This window comes from Gorilla gorilla, chromosome 17, assembly GCF_029281585.2.
Source record: "Gorilla gorilla gorilla isolate KB3781 chromosome 17, NHGRI_mGorGor1-v2.1_pri, whole genome shotgun sequence".
NCBI classification, from domain to species: Eukaryota; Metazoa; Chordata; class Mammalia; order Primates; family Hominidae; genus Gorilla; species Gorilla gorilla.
In genome coordinates this window covers 93737956-93751064 of record NC_073241.2, presented here as the reverse complement: position 1 = coordinate 93751064, position 13109 = coordinate 93737956, and the positions used below count along the sequence as shown (strand labels likewise).

The window sequence follows — 13109 nt, the reverse complement described above, 5'->3', positions numbered from 1 at the left end:
TGGTCTATTCAGGGATTCAACTTCTTCCTGGTTTAGTCTTGGGAAGGTGTATGTGTCGAGGTATTTATCCATTTCTTCTAGATTTTCTAGTTTATTTGCGTAGAGGTGTTTATAATATTCTCTGATGGTAGTTTGTATTTCTGTGGGATCGGTGGTGATATCCCCTTTATCATTTTTTATTGCATCTATTTGATTCTTCTCTCTTTTCTTCTTTATTAGTCTTGCTAGCGGTCTATCAATTTTGTTGATCTTTTCAAAAAAACAGCTCTGGATTTATTGATTTTTTGAAGAGTTTTTGAAGAGTCTCTATCTCCTTCAGTTCTGCTCTGATCTTATTTATTTCTTGCCTTCTGCTAGCTTTTGAATGTGTTTGCTCTTGCTTCTCTAGTTCTTTTAATTGTGATGTTAGAGTGTCAATTTCAGATCTTTCCTGTTTTCTCTTCTGGGCATTTAGTGCTCTAAATTTCCCTCTACACACTTCTTTAAATGTGTGCCAGAGATTCTGGTATGTTGAGTCTTTGTTCTCATTGGTTTGAAAGAACATCTTTATTTCTGCCTTCATTTCGTTATGTACCCAGTAGTCATTCAGGAGCAGGTTGTTCAGTTTCCATGTAGTTGAGTGGTTTTGAGTGAGTTTCTTAATCCTGAGTTCTAGTATGATTGCACTGTGGTCTGAGAGACAGTTTGTTATAATTTCTGTTTTTTACATCTGCTGAGGAGAGCTTTACTTCCAGCTATGTGGTGAATTTTGGAATAAGTGTGATGTGGTGCTGAGAAGAATATATATTCTGTTGATTTGGGGTGGAGAGTTTTGTAGATGTCTATTAGGTCCACTTGGTGCAGAGCTGAGTTCAATTCCTGGATATCCTTGTTAACTCTGTCTCATGGATCTGTGTAATGTTGACAGTGGGGTGTTAAATATTATTGTGTGGGAGTCTAAGTCTCTTTGTAGGTCTCTAAGGACTTGCTTTATGAATCTGGGTGCTCCTGTATTGGGTGCATATATATTTAGGATAGTTAGTTCTTCTTGTTGAATTGATCCCTTTACCATTATGTAACGGCCTTCTTTGTCTCTTTTGATATTTGTTGGTTTAAAGTCTGTTTCATCAGAGACTCGGATTGCAACCCCTGCTTTTTTTTGTTTTCCATTTGCTTGGTAGGTCTTCCTCCATCCCTTTATTTTGAACCTATGTGTGTCTCTGCATGGGAGATGGGTCTCCTGAATACAGTACACTAATGGGTCTTGACTCTTTATCCAATTTGCCACTCTGTGTCTTTTAATAGGAGCATTTAGCCCATTTACATCTAAGGTTAATATTGTTACGTGTGAATTTGATCCTGTCATTATGATGTTAGCTGGTTATTTTGCTCATTAGTTGATGCAGTTTCTTCCTAGCATCAATGGTCTTTACAATTTGGCATGTTTTTGCAGCGGCTGGTATCAGTTGTTCCTTTCCACGTTTAGTGCTTCCTTCAGGAGCTCTTTTGAGACAGGCCTGGTGGTGACAAAATCTCTCAGCATTTGCTTGTCTGTAAAGGATTTTATGTCTCCTTCACTTATGAAGCTTAGTTTGGCTGGATATGAAATTCTGGGTTGAAAATTCTTTTCTTTAAGAATGTTGAATATTGGCCCCCACTCTCTTCTGACTTGTAGAGTTTCTGCCAAGAGATCTGCTGTTAGTCTGATGGTCTTCCCTTTGTGGGTAACCCGACCTTTCTCTCTGGCTACCCTTAACATTTTTTCCTTCATTTCAACTTTGGTGAATCTGACAATTATGTGTCTTGGAGTTTCTCTTCTCGAGGAGTATCTTTGTGGTGTTCTCTGTATTTCCTAAATTTGAATGCTGGCCTGCCTTGCTAGGTTGGGGAAGTTCTCCCGGATACTATCCTGCAGAGTGTTTTCCAACTTGATTCCATTCTCCCCATCACTTTCAGGTACACCAGTCAGACGTAGATTTGGTCTTTTCACATAGTCCCATATTTCTTGAAGGCTTTGTTTATTTCTTTTTACTCTTTTTTCTCTAAACTTCTCTTCTCGCTGCATTTCATTCACTTGATCTTCAATCACTGATTCCCTTTCTTCCAGTTGATCGAATCGGCTAACTGAAGCTTCTGCATGCGTCACGTAGTTCTCATGCCATGGTTTTCAGCTCCATCAGGTCATTTAATGTCTTCTCTACGCTGTTCATTCTAGTTAGCCATTCATCCAATCTTTTTTTAAGGTTTTTAGCTTCTTTGCGATGGGTTTAAACATCCTCCTTTAGCTCGGAGAAGTCTGTTATTGCCAATCTTCTGAAGCCTTCTTCTCTCAACTCGTCAAAGTCATGCTCCGTCCAGCTTTATTCTGTTGCTGGCAAGAAGCTGTGTTCCTTTGGAGAAGAAGAGGTGCTCTGATTTTTAGAATTTTCAGCTTTTCTGCTCTGGTTTCTCCCCATCTTTGTGGTTTTATCTACCTTTGGCCTTTGATGATGGTGACGTACAGATGGGGTTTTGGTGTGGATGTCTTTTCTGTTTGTTAGTTTTCCTTCTAATAGTCAGGACCCTCACCTGCACGTCTGTTGGAGTTTGCTGGAGGTCCACTCCAGACCCTGTTTGCCTGTGTATCACCTGCAGAGGCTGCAGAACCGCAAATATTGCAGAATGGCAAATGTTGCTTCCTGGTCGTTCCTCTGGAAACTTCGTCTCAGAGGGGTACCCGGCCGTATGATGTATCAGTCAGCCCCTACTGGGAGGTGCCTCCCAGTCAGGCTACTCAGCGGTCAGGGACCCACTTGAGGAGGCAGTCTGTCCATTCTCAGATCTCAAACTCCATGCTGGGAGAACCAGTACTCTCTTCAAAGCTGTCAGACAGGGATGTTTAAGTCTGCAAAAGTTTCTGCTGCCTTTTGTTCAGCTATGCCCTGCCCCCAGAGGTGGAGTCTACAGAGGCAGGCAGGCCTCCTTGAGCTGCGGTGGGCTGCACCCAGTTCGAGCTTCCCAGCCACTTTGTTTACCTACTCAAGCCTCAGCAATGGCAGGTGCCCCTCCCCCAGCCCCACTGCCACCTTGCAGTTCGATCTCAGACTGCTGTGCTAGCAGTGAGCAAGGCTCTGTGGGCATGGGACCCTCTGAGCCAGGTGCGGGATATAACCTCCTGGTGTGCCCTTTGCTAAGACTCTTGGAAAAGTGCAGTATTAGGGTTGGAGTGACCCAATTTTCCAGGTGCCATCTGTCACAGCTTCCCTTAGCTAGGAAAGGGAATTCCCGGACCCCTTGCACTTCCCAGGTGAGGCGATGCCTCGCCCTGCTTCGGCTTATAGTCTGTGGGCTGCACCCACTGTCCTGCACCCACTGTCTGACAAGACCCAGTGAGATGAACCTGTTACCTCAGTTGGAAATGCAGAAATCACCCATCTTCCACATCACTCACCCTGGGAGCTGTAGACTGGAGCTGTTCCTATTTGGCCATCTTGGAACCTCCCCCCTAAAATTGAAATTCTCTATGCCACCCCAGACCTATTGAATCAGAAATTGTGGAGGTAGAACCCAAAGATTAGTGGTGCTTAAATAAGGGTTTCAGATTATTCTGATGCACACTACAGTTTGAGAGCCACTGAGGTGGAATATCAGTAAACACTGAGTTTCACTTTTTTGTATTTACCTATAAAGATGTTTTGTACATGTGAAATCTGTTGCAATGAATACCTAACAATAATTATGTAGAAGCTTTAGGTCAGATGACAAGTATCCAAGAGCCATTCAAAACCTCAAATATTCTTGTCTTTTTAAATTATATGTAGTATTTTCTATTTCCATTTCTGCTGTTATATATTTCCTAGATCCTAAAATATTAGTTTTCTTTGAGGACACTCAATCCAGTTATGCCAAACACAATCATTTATTAAATATTTATTATTTAGTTCACTGTGAAACAGCCCTGAAAGTTTAGATAGAGGCCAGGAAGGTGTATCCATTTTAGGTTGAGATCCCAGATTCAGGATCCTTTCTTCAGCAATGGAGATGTACTTCAAACATCTATCAATTCACTAATAAATGTTTCAGATTGTCAGTGTCACTCATTCTTCTAGCACCTGGAACAAACAGTGCCAAAGCATCTGATAATAAAAAATGTAGGACTGGAAGAATCATAAAAGGTTTTTTTTTCCTTTCTAATTTTAATTACATTTCTTTCTTTCCAGTAGTCTGACTTATATCAGACACTGAAATTACAAGATCTGGATTTACAGAATGAATAGTCCCTTATGTTCCATGATAAAAACACTTATAAATGAAAGTACATAAAGTTATATATTCCTGGGCAATGTGGCTACTCTGAATGACTGGAGCCCAAGCCTTTTGCTGCAATAGTATGTTTACAAATGTGGGTGAATGTGCATAAGTAAATGGTTCTGAGGAAAGATCCTATCTGGGTATCTTTGACTTTCTTGTAATCACTTTCACAGCCTTCATGATATGGCATATACTTAATAATCCAGGCATATAGGGAATGTGTAGAGATGCATGCATAATTAACTGATAAATGAAGTTCTGAAAATAAATTGTTAAAGCTCATGGTAGGAAATGCAGCCTTGTGGCATGATGATATTTGTGCTGCTTGTCTGATAATTGTGTACAATTCAGAAGAGCACAGTGATTTTGTAATTAACGCTTGATACACATTACCTTTAATTACTTAAGGCATCCTCACTGGAAGGCATCTGTGTGTGTGTGTATGTGCATATGTGCTTCTGTGCAGAATGATTTTCAGTCTCTAAAGAGAGTTTTCTTCCTACTGATAAAGGACTCAGCTGATCCAGTTCAAATTCCCAGCTTGAAGTGAGGGTAGCCAGAGTTAGAGAGAAAAGCAAGATACAAGAGAGACAAATTAAACCAAAAGGTATCTCTGGATACTCTTTAAAGAAAAATAGTTTTATCAACAATGGGCAGCAGAACTTACATCATATTGAACTCGTGCTAGAGAAGCATTCTCTTCACAAGAACACATAGAGGAGAACAGCAGACACAGGGGCTACTGGAGAGTGGAGGGTGGGAGGAAGGAGAGGATCAGGAAAAATAACTAGTGGGTACTAGGCTTAACACCTGGGTGACAAAACAATCTATACAACATAACCCATGACACAACTTTACATATACAACAACCCTACATATGCACCCCTAAACTTAAAAAAAAAGGAAAAGCATTCTCTTTATTGCTAGACAAATGCTCTGATAAAAGGAATGAAGGTGTTCATACCCAGTAAGTGATCACTCACCTTTACTCCCAGCTCAAAATTTGTTTTCTCCTTGAGCATTTAAGTGGCAGTGTAGATGCTTGGAAATGATTGACTTTCATGGTTTATTTAGTTTATTAATATAGTAATCTATAGCCATCTGGGCTAGATCTAAAGAAAATTATATAGGGGCAATGTTCAATTCCAATGCCTATTTATTCTCCTTCAAATACCCAGCCACATCTTGCCACTCTTTGGCTCTCTAGTTCTTCTCACTCAGCCTTACCTGGGCCTGGAGGATGCACGTGTGCTCGCTCTGATCGAGAGGGCAACCTGGATCCCCGGAAGCCAAGTGCAAATGACCGAAGAGTTATATGCTCTTCCCATGGGGCATATTTTTCATAGCTTTTTTTTTTTAACTGTTTTTTTTAATTTTCTCTCTCTTTTTTTAAAATTAAATCAGTTGACAACAACTAATAATTATTGATAAATCACATAAAAATCTGGATTTTTGGCTCAACTGAAAAGTTTAAATGGCTAGCCATGACAGGTTTTCTTTCCCGCAAGGGACCACTCTGTTGGAGAAGCTGCCCCTTTAGAAGGAGGAGGAGGGCTGTGCACTCCAGGGGGTCCTCAATACTAGCTACTACCACCTTCCTACTGAGGGTGAGGCCAGCATCCATTTATTATCAAGCTTCTGCTGTTGCTTTTTATAGACCTGATTCAGTTTATACACTTATATGGCCTGCTGGCCACTGCAGGCATTTGAGTTTTTTTTAACATCTGCTATAGGTATGTTTTTTACTTTTCTTGCCAAGTCACTGGCCCTATAATCTTTAGATAAAGCCAATGAGTGTCCAGCATCTTATTCCAGCCACGTCACCTCATAAACCAAATATCTATGACAACGGTTACAGGTTTCTGGCTTTATCCTTTTTAAATATGCAAATAATATTATTCACACCACCTTCTATGCTTACAGCAATAAATTCAGTCCTAACTGTAAAGTTTCTGGGAGTTAGCAAAGGCAATTTGGGTGCAAGGCTTACTGAGTGAATACTCTCATTTTTCTCTATCAAATTTGCTCAGAAGCTTCACCCCTTCTGATCACCTGGGGCTGGCTTGTCATGGACTCTTTTAGTTACTCCAGCTCCAGCTGATACCTGCTTTCTCAATAAATGATCTCAGTCCTTCCTTTATTGCTCTAGGTAGTTGACAGCATGAGGCTAACACTTTGTTATGGTGGTAGACATTTGCTGATTACCTTGGCGATAAATCAGGGAAATTAGAAGGTATAACTTACAACTGGACATCAGGCAGGCTAAGCCAAGTGAATCCTTACTCTTTGGCTCCTTAAGTGTTAACTTGTCACTTAAGTTATATGTACAAATTGTTTGCTATATACGAAGTGTTTGTCAAAGAAAGAGTAAGATATTTATATCAGAGAATCCTAAGGATGGTGTAAAATTGTGAATATATTGTATAAGACCCAGAACTCATAAAGAATCCCAGTTGGCATCAGTAATATGGTACTATTATTTTTAAACAAATATGAGGCCTGGCTGCAACAACAGAAGTACTGCTTTGAAAGAAAGTATTGGTCATTGGTCAGACAACTGATAAAGCACTGAGTTCAGTTTGGGTCTCTATAATGGTCAAGCTGAAGAATAATATGTATACAACCATTTTAAATAATATATAAATATACAAAATCATTATATATGTTATATATAATTATATAATTTAGCTCAACTACATATTATGTTTTTGACTAAATCATGTATATACATACATATGTATGTGTGTGTGTTTTGTGTGTGTATCTATCCAGCTACTTATCTATGATGTAGTTAAATAAACCACAGAGGATAAACCCCTATAAGGAACGACTATGTGTTCTTGATTTCCTGGTGTTGCCTACAAATGGCACTAAACGCTGGACAGTGATTCCTGGTGACCAACCCCAGCCCAGCAGTGCACGTGGCTCTCATAGCTCTTTTCAGAGCAACCATTCTCTACTGTCCAAACAGAGGACCCACTGGGCATTCGTACAGCCTCCACCAGCAGGGAAGGGAAGAAATAACTCATGAGTTCCTGAAGCACAGTCTTAAAGCAGCATTGCTGCTGGCTTTTTAGAAATGACCACCTGGGAGTGCAGCGGATCTTCACAGCAGTTCTTTTTTTGAAATGACTTCATATTAACTTTGAATTTGAGGCTAAAATCTTAAACAGCAGCAGCCCCTCTGGATGCAACTACAGCTATAAATATTCTGTTTTCCAGATTGAAGAGTTTTATTTTTGTATGTCCGGATACTAATGCAAGAAGACCAGAGTGACCATCAATTCTAGAGCACGTCTATATATATATTAAATTCAGTTGGACTATACTCCCACCTAGCATTTGTTCCTAACTTTGAAAACAACACACCAGCCAGGCACAGTGAGTGGTTCAGGCCTGTAATCCCAGCATTCTGAGAGGCCGAGGCAGGTAGATCACTTGAGGTCAGGAGTTCACCAGCCTAGCCAAGATAGTGAAACCCCCATCTCTACTAAAAATACAAAAATTAGCCAGGTGTGGGGGCGGGTGCCTGTAATCCCAGCTACTCGGGAGGCTGAGGCAGGAGAATCACTTGAACCTGGGAGGCGGAAGTGCAGTGAGCTGAGGAGCTGAGATTGTGCCACTATGCTCCAGCCTGGGTAACAGAGTGAGACGCCATCTCAAAAAACAAACAAAAAACACCTAAATGCCACACACACACACACACACACACACACACACACACACACACACACCAAATCTAAGTCCTAATTCTTGGCTTTTAGAAGAGAAATAAGTGTTCCTCTCACCAATATTTCTCAACAATTATAGTGAAATCACATTCATCTGTGAAGAATTCAGAAAATGTTGTTTTAAAATTGTTCAATTGCCAATGTTTTGAATGATATAATTTTTTAAAAATAATGTTAGTCCTGCTAATTTTTATTTTAAGTATCTTCTGAGACACAGAGGGGGTATATATAATCAATGTGCACCCACAAGCCTGCTATCAACATGTAATATATGGTATTTATGAAAATAATCTTTTATATGTGTTGGAGATAAGTGGTTCACCACATTTGACCCAAGATCTCTTGTCCCTTCTATCCATGTACAAGGCCACCATTGGAAACAGTTAACTATGGTGAAAGACCCCGTGGCAATATCCCCAAGCAGTCTTGCAACATCACCAACACCTCTAAGGAAAGATTCACACAATTACAGGTAGGCAAGGACGACATCTGCAATGCGACATGTTAGTCTCTCTGATATTAGAGACCTGATATGGGTTGGATCTGTGTCCCCACCCCAATCTCATGTTGAAATGTAATCCCCAATGCTGGAAGTGGGGCCTGGTGGGAGATGATTGGATCATGGGCGAGGCTTCTAATGGTTTAGTACCATCTCCCTAGTGCTGTTCTAGTGATAGAGTTCTTACAAGATCTCTTTGCTTAAAAGTATGCAGCATCTGCCTCCTCTTTCTTGGTCCTGCCCCTGTCATGCAAGGTACCTTCTCCCACTTTGCCTTCTGCCATGAGTGAAAGTTACCTGAGGCCTCTCCAGAAGCAGATGCCGCCATGCTCCCTGCACACCCTAAGGAACCGTAAGCCAATTAAACCTCTTTTCATTATAAATTACCCAGTCTCAGGTATTTCTTTGTAGCAATGAGAGAACAGACTAATACAAGACCTTTTACATATTTTGTCGCCTTAATGCCGCATCATGAGTGTTTCTCTTCTCCATCTAAGAAACTCTCTTAGAGGTGTAAAGACATTGCCCCTAATTTTAGTGGATTTAGAAGGCTTTCACTACAGGCCCTTACACCACCAGACAGCTACACAAAGAGTGCCTGTATTCCCCATATAATGTATGCGCCAGACAAGATAGGTCAATGTGTGTTGCAAGAAGAGATTCTTCACAGCAGCCTCAGAGGAACTTTCAAGAAAGCTTTTAAAGAACATTGCCCTTGGTCTGATGACCTCAAAGTTGTAGTTAAATAAGTCCTCAGTGATTGGTGCAAAGGCAAAAGCCAGATGCAGTTCTGAGACAAGGAAAAGGCCTAGTAGGAGATGCAACTGTTTAGGCCCAGTTTATTGAGAATTGAAAGTTATTTGGGTACCAACCACATGCCCCACTTTGGAAAGGAGAAGTCTAAAAGGAGTTTCAAGAGAGATGGGAGTCATTACAGCCTTCCTGCAGCAGGTCCAATTTGGAGTGCCTTTCCTTTTCCAAGATCATCTTCCTAAAGAGTGTGGGACTCCATGGTTGCAAAGGCCAACCAGCACAAATGGGTCCCGGGCATGGGAACCAGGCTAAGGTAGCCCAGGAATTCCTCTCATGATGAATTATTATATCTGGAAAGATTAGCCTATGTATATGTAGCCTATGCATATAGGGAGTTTCAAGAGAGATGGGAGTCATTATAGCCTTCCTGCAGCAGGTCCAACTTGGAATGCCCTTCCTTTTCCGAGATCATCTTCCTAAAAAAGTGTGGGACTCCACGTTTGCAAAGGCCAAAAAGCACGATTGGGTCCCAGGCATAGGAACTAGGCTAAGACAGCCCAGGAATCACATCTGCAAGAGAATTTCTCGGGACCCTAATCCAGATTGGGGTTCCCTTTTTCACAAGGGAGGACATTTTCTGATTTAGAGTTCTGTATAGCAGAGCTCTCCCTCCAGACTTCAGTAGAAAAGAGAGATGAAGCTGTTAACTTCCTCATTTTACCTTACCAGGCATGTCCCCACCAAGTTCCCATCACCAAATTTGCTACATTAGTGTTCTATGCACTTGAGCTTCCACAGCTTCAACTACACACAGAACATCTTCAAGTACTTATGTCCTTGAAGACTCATTAACCTCAGATTCTGTAAGGTGAAAAAAGCAGCAGCAGCCTTTACATCATTGCAGATAAATCAAACAAACTGATGTAAATCAGCAGAGCTAGGAAGCAAATATCCAGCTTTTCGGAATTAAATTGAGAATCTTCCTTGACATCTGAGGTTTGATATCTTTCAGCAAAGATGACAGTCCTGAAACTGCCTTTCCAGTGCCAAGTGGAATATAAAAAACAATTCAGGGCATCATTTACATATCACACAGGCACCTCAAGCTGGCAAGCTCCTTGCTTAGTAAAGAAAATACAAATAAAGTGAGGCTTTGGGGATTTGCCCTGGGAACTTAAGTTAGTAGGGTAGGTGCTAGTTGGTGAATTAAGCAGCGTTGGGCATTGAAGGGTTAGGGAAGAGCAAAGTTTAGAAAAGAGTTGTTTTTCTTCTCACTGTTCTCTATTTATCACCTCTCACCATGAGACAAAGCTCTGAGCAACCAGAAGCAATGATTGTGCAAATTATTTTCTTTCAAACATTGAAGTAGTGTTGAGTTGAGGGGAGGAGGTGGTAAGAATGGAAACAAGATCAAAATACACAGATGTGTTTTTGTGATGCAGGGAAAATCAGCTTTTATAACAATTACCTAAAACTTAGTAAGACTTTCCCTATAATAAGGGGCTTTTAACACTTTTAAATCTCATATATTTCTGGAATTCTTCTTACTTGATTTATTTTTCTTTCTTACACCCTATTGTTTAAGATATTCGCTTGCTTTTTCCTAGTCTACAAAGGCATTCCCTCTACTTAACATAGTGACTGGCACACAGTAGATACTCAACAAACATTTACTAAATAACATACCAATTAATTAACTCCACACGCAATAATTTGGATTTCAAAGTGAGCTTTATTATTTGTTAACCAGGAGAAGGAGCAATGAAATTCCAGAAAGAGCTTTCTCATTAGACTCATAAAAGCTTAATTCAAATCCTGGTTTTGTCAATCAATAACTACATGATCTTCACCAAACCATGTCATTTAGGCTTCAAGTTCTTCACTTGTACAAGAAAAAAAGCAAAAGAGAAAGGGAGAGAATTAGTGAGGGAAAGAGGAAGGAAGACAAGAAGGAAGGAAATCTCATAATAATAATGAATATCAATGAGTGCTTAGTATAGATACTGTTTTGAAATATTTACATGCATAAGCTGATTTAATACTCTAAACAGTTATCATTCCCATGAGAAAACTGAGACACAGAAGTTAAGTAATTTTCCTAAGTTCACACAGATGGTAAGTAGTGGAGATGAAATGGAAATCCAGGCAATGTGACTCAAGATACTATTTATCACTCCCCCAAAAAACACACGTGTGCACACACATACACAAACACACACACAAACTGCTTCCTCTCATAAGACTAACACACTACCTCTTAAAGTTTAGGTGGGGATTGAGTGAAATAAGACATCTTATGAAAAGTCCCATCAGTGGTGTTTCATGAAAGTTCTTTTCATGTTCTTTTTATGAAAATGCAAAATAAGCTTTTCTTTCCACGTGTGTCTAAGACTAACCTTGTTATTTGCACATCCATGTCCACAGCAGGGTTATCACAGTTGCCAAAAGGAAGAAGCAGTCTACGTGTCCATCAACAGACAAATGAATAGACCAAATGTGGTATATACATACAACGGAGTACTATTCAGCCTAAAGACGGAAAGAAATTCTGACACATGCAGCAACATGGATGAACCCTGAGGACATGACACCAAGGGAAACTAGTCAAAAAGGCAAATACTGTATGATTCCATGCATACGAAGTACTTAGAGTAGACAAATTCATAAAGACAAAAAATAGAGTGGTGCTTGCTAGGGCCTGGTCGGGGGTAGGAAATTAGGAGTTACTGTTTAATGCTTATAGAATATTCATTTTTCAAGATGGAAAAGAGTTCCGGAAATTGGTTACACAACTACGCAAATGTACTTAACAATATTGAGCTGTACACTTAAAAAATTTAAAGATGGTAAATTTTATGTTATGTTATGTAATACCACTACTAACAATCAAATAAAATTTTAATAAGGAAACTTTCACACCAAAGTGTCTTTTTGAACTAGCACATAATATCATAATAGGTGCTCAATAAATATGCCCAGTACTCCCTTTCAAATGTGAGTAGACTCACCTTAAAGTTAGTCCACAGCTAACTGTCCACCAACTTTCATCTATGGACAAATAATAGATTGCCTAAGAGTCCCAATGGACTTAGCTGGCTTTTATTGAACGAGGTCTACTCAGAATTCCACAGAGGGCCCTGGTGGCTGCTTCAAAACCAGTCTTCATTTTGCAATCACCATAAAGTGAACTGACCCTAAATGTGAGAAAACTCAACTGCCTGTTCTCCTTGCACTTTCTCAATCTAAATTACAGATTCCTGAACTTCCATAACCTTCTGAAATTTGAAAATCTCATCAAATTGCTGAAATAGCAGATTCTCTTTCAGCAAAGAGAAAAAAATAAAGGGCTACTAGGAGATAGGAAATAGCGTATAGAGACAACATTTACCAACGATTATATTTCAAAAGCTGAGATTTCTCAAGCACCATGACTAATTTAGATATTCTAATTAAATGTAACTGGGACAAAACAAAGGCTCACCTAAGCAAATTAGGCAAAGTTAGTTTTCAGCAACTTTTACCACCCCTCTCTAAGGAACGAAGGGCCTCCTTCTGATGGATACCTTCATCTTGGTTACTCTGTGTAGTAATCCCCCAGCTCCACTGAGCTCTCCCCAACTCTGGTTAAATCTGTTCTCCATTAAGACTCTGAGAGGATGTTACATTCAATCACACGCTGACACCAATCACTAAGAGACTTAACTGTTACCCCAGGTAGTGAGGATCTCAGCTTTAAAATCAAATAATATTGGGCTTGAAAGGAATCTCAAAATGTCATCTTACTAATCTATCCACCTAATTAAAAGAATTTTCTCTGTAGTTCCACTTCCCACAATCATAATAATGTCCCTACCTAA

The 13109-nt window shown here is 40.0% G+C and overlaps 1 long non-coding RNA gene across 1 annotated transcript in view; it reads right to left on the bottom strand.

Annotated features, from left to right (window-relative positions):
• Positions 1–4134: 4134 nt before the first annotated feature.
• Positions 4135–13109, bottom strand: part of LOC109023965 (uncharacterized) — a 319949-nt gene continuing 310974 nt past the window's right edge. Inside the window, exons 8-10 of the long non-coding RNA XR_002003437.3 lie at positions 11649–11828; positions 4937–5011; positions 4135–4809 (exon numbers count right to left, since the gene is read on the bottom strand). This is a non-coding gene — a long non-coding RNA (uncharacterized lncRNA). The remainder of the gene's footprint in view (positions 4810–4936; positions 5012–11648; positions 11829–13109) is intronic.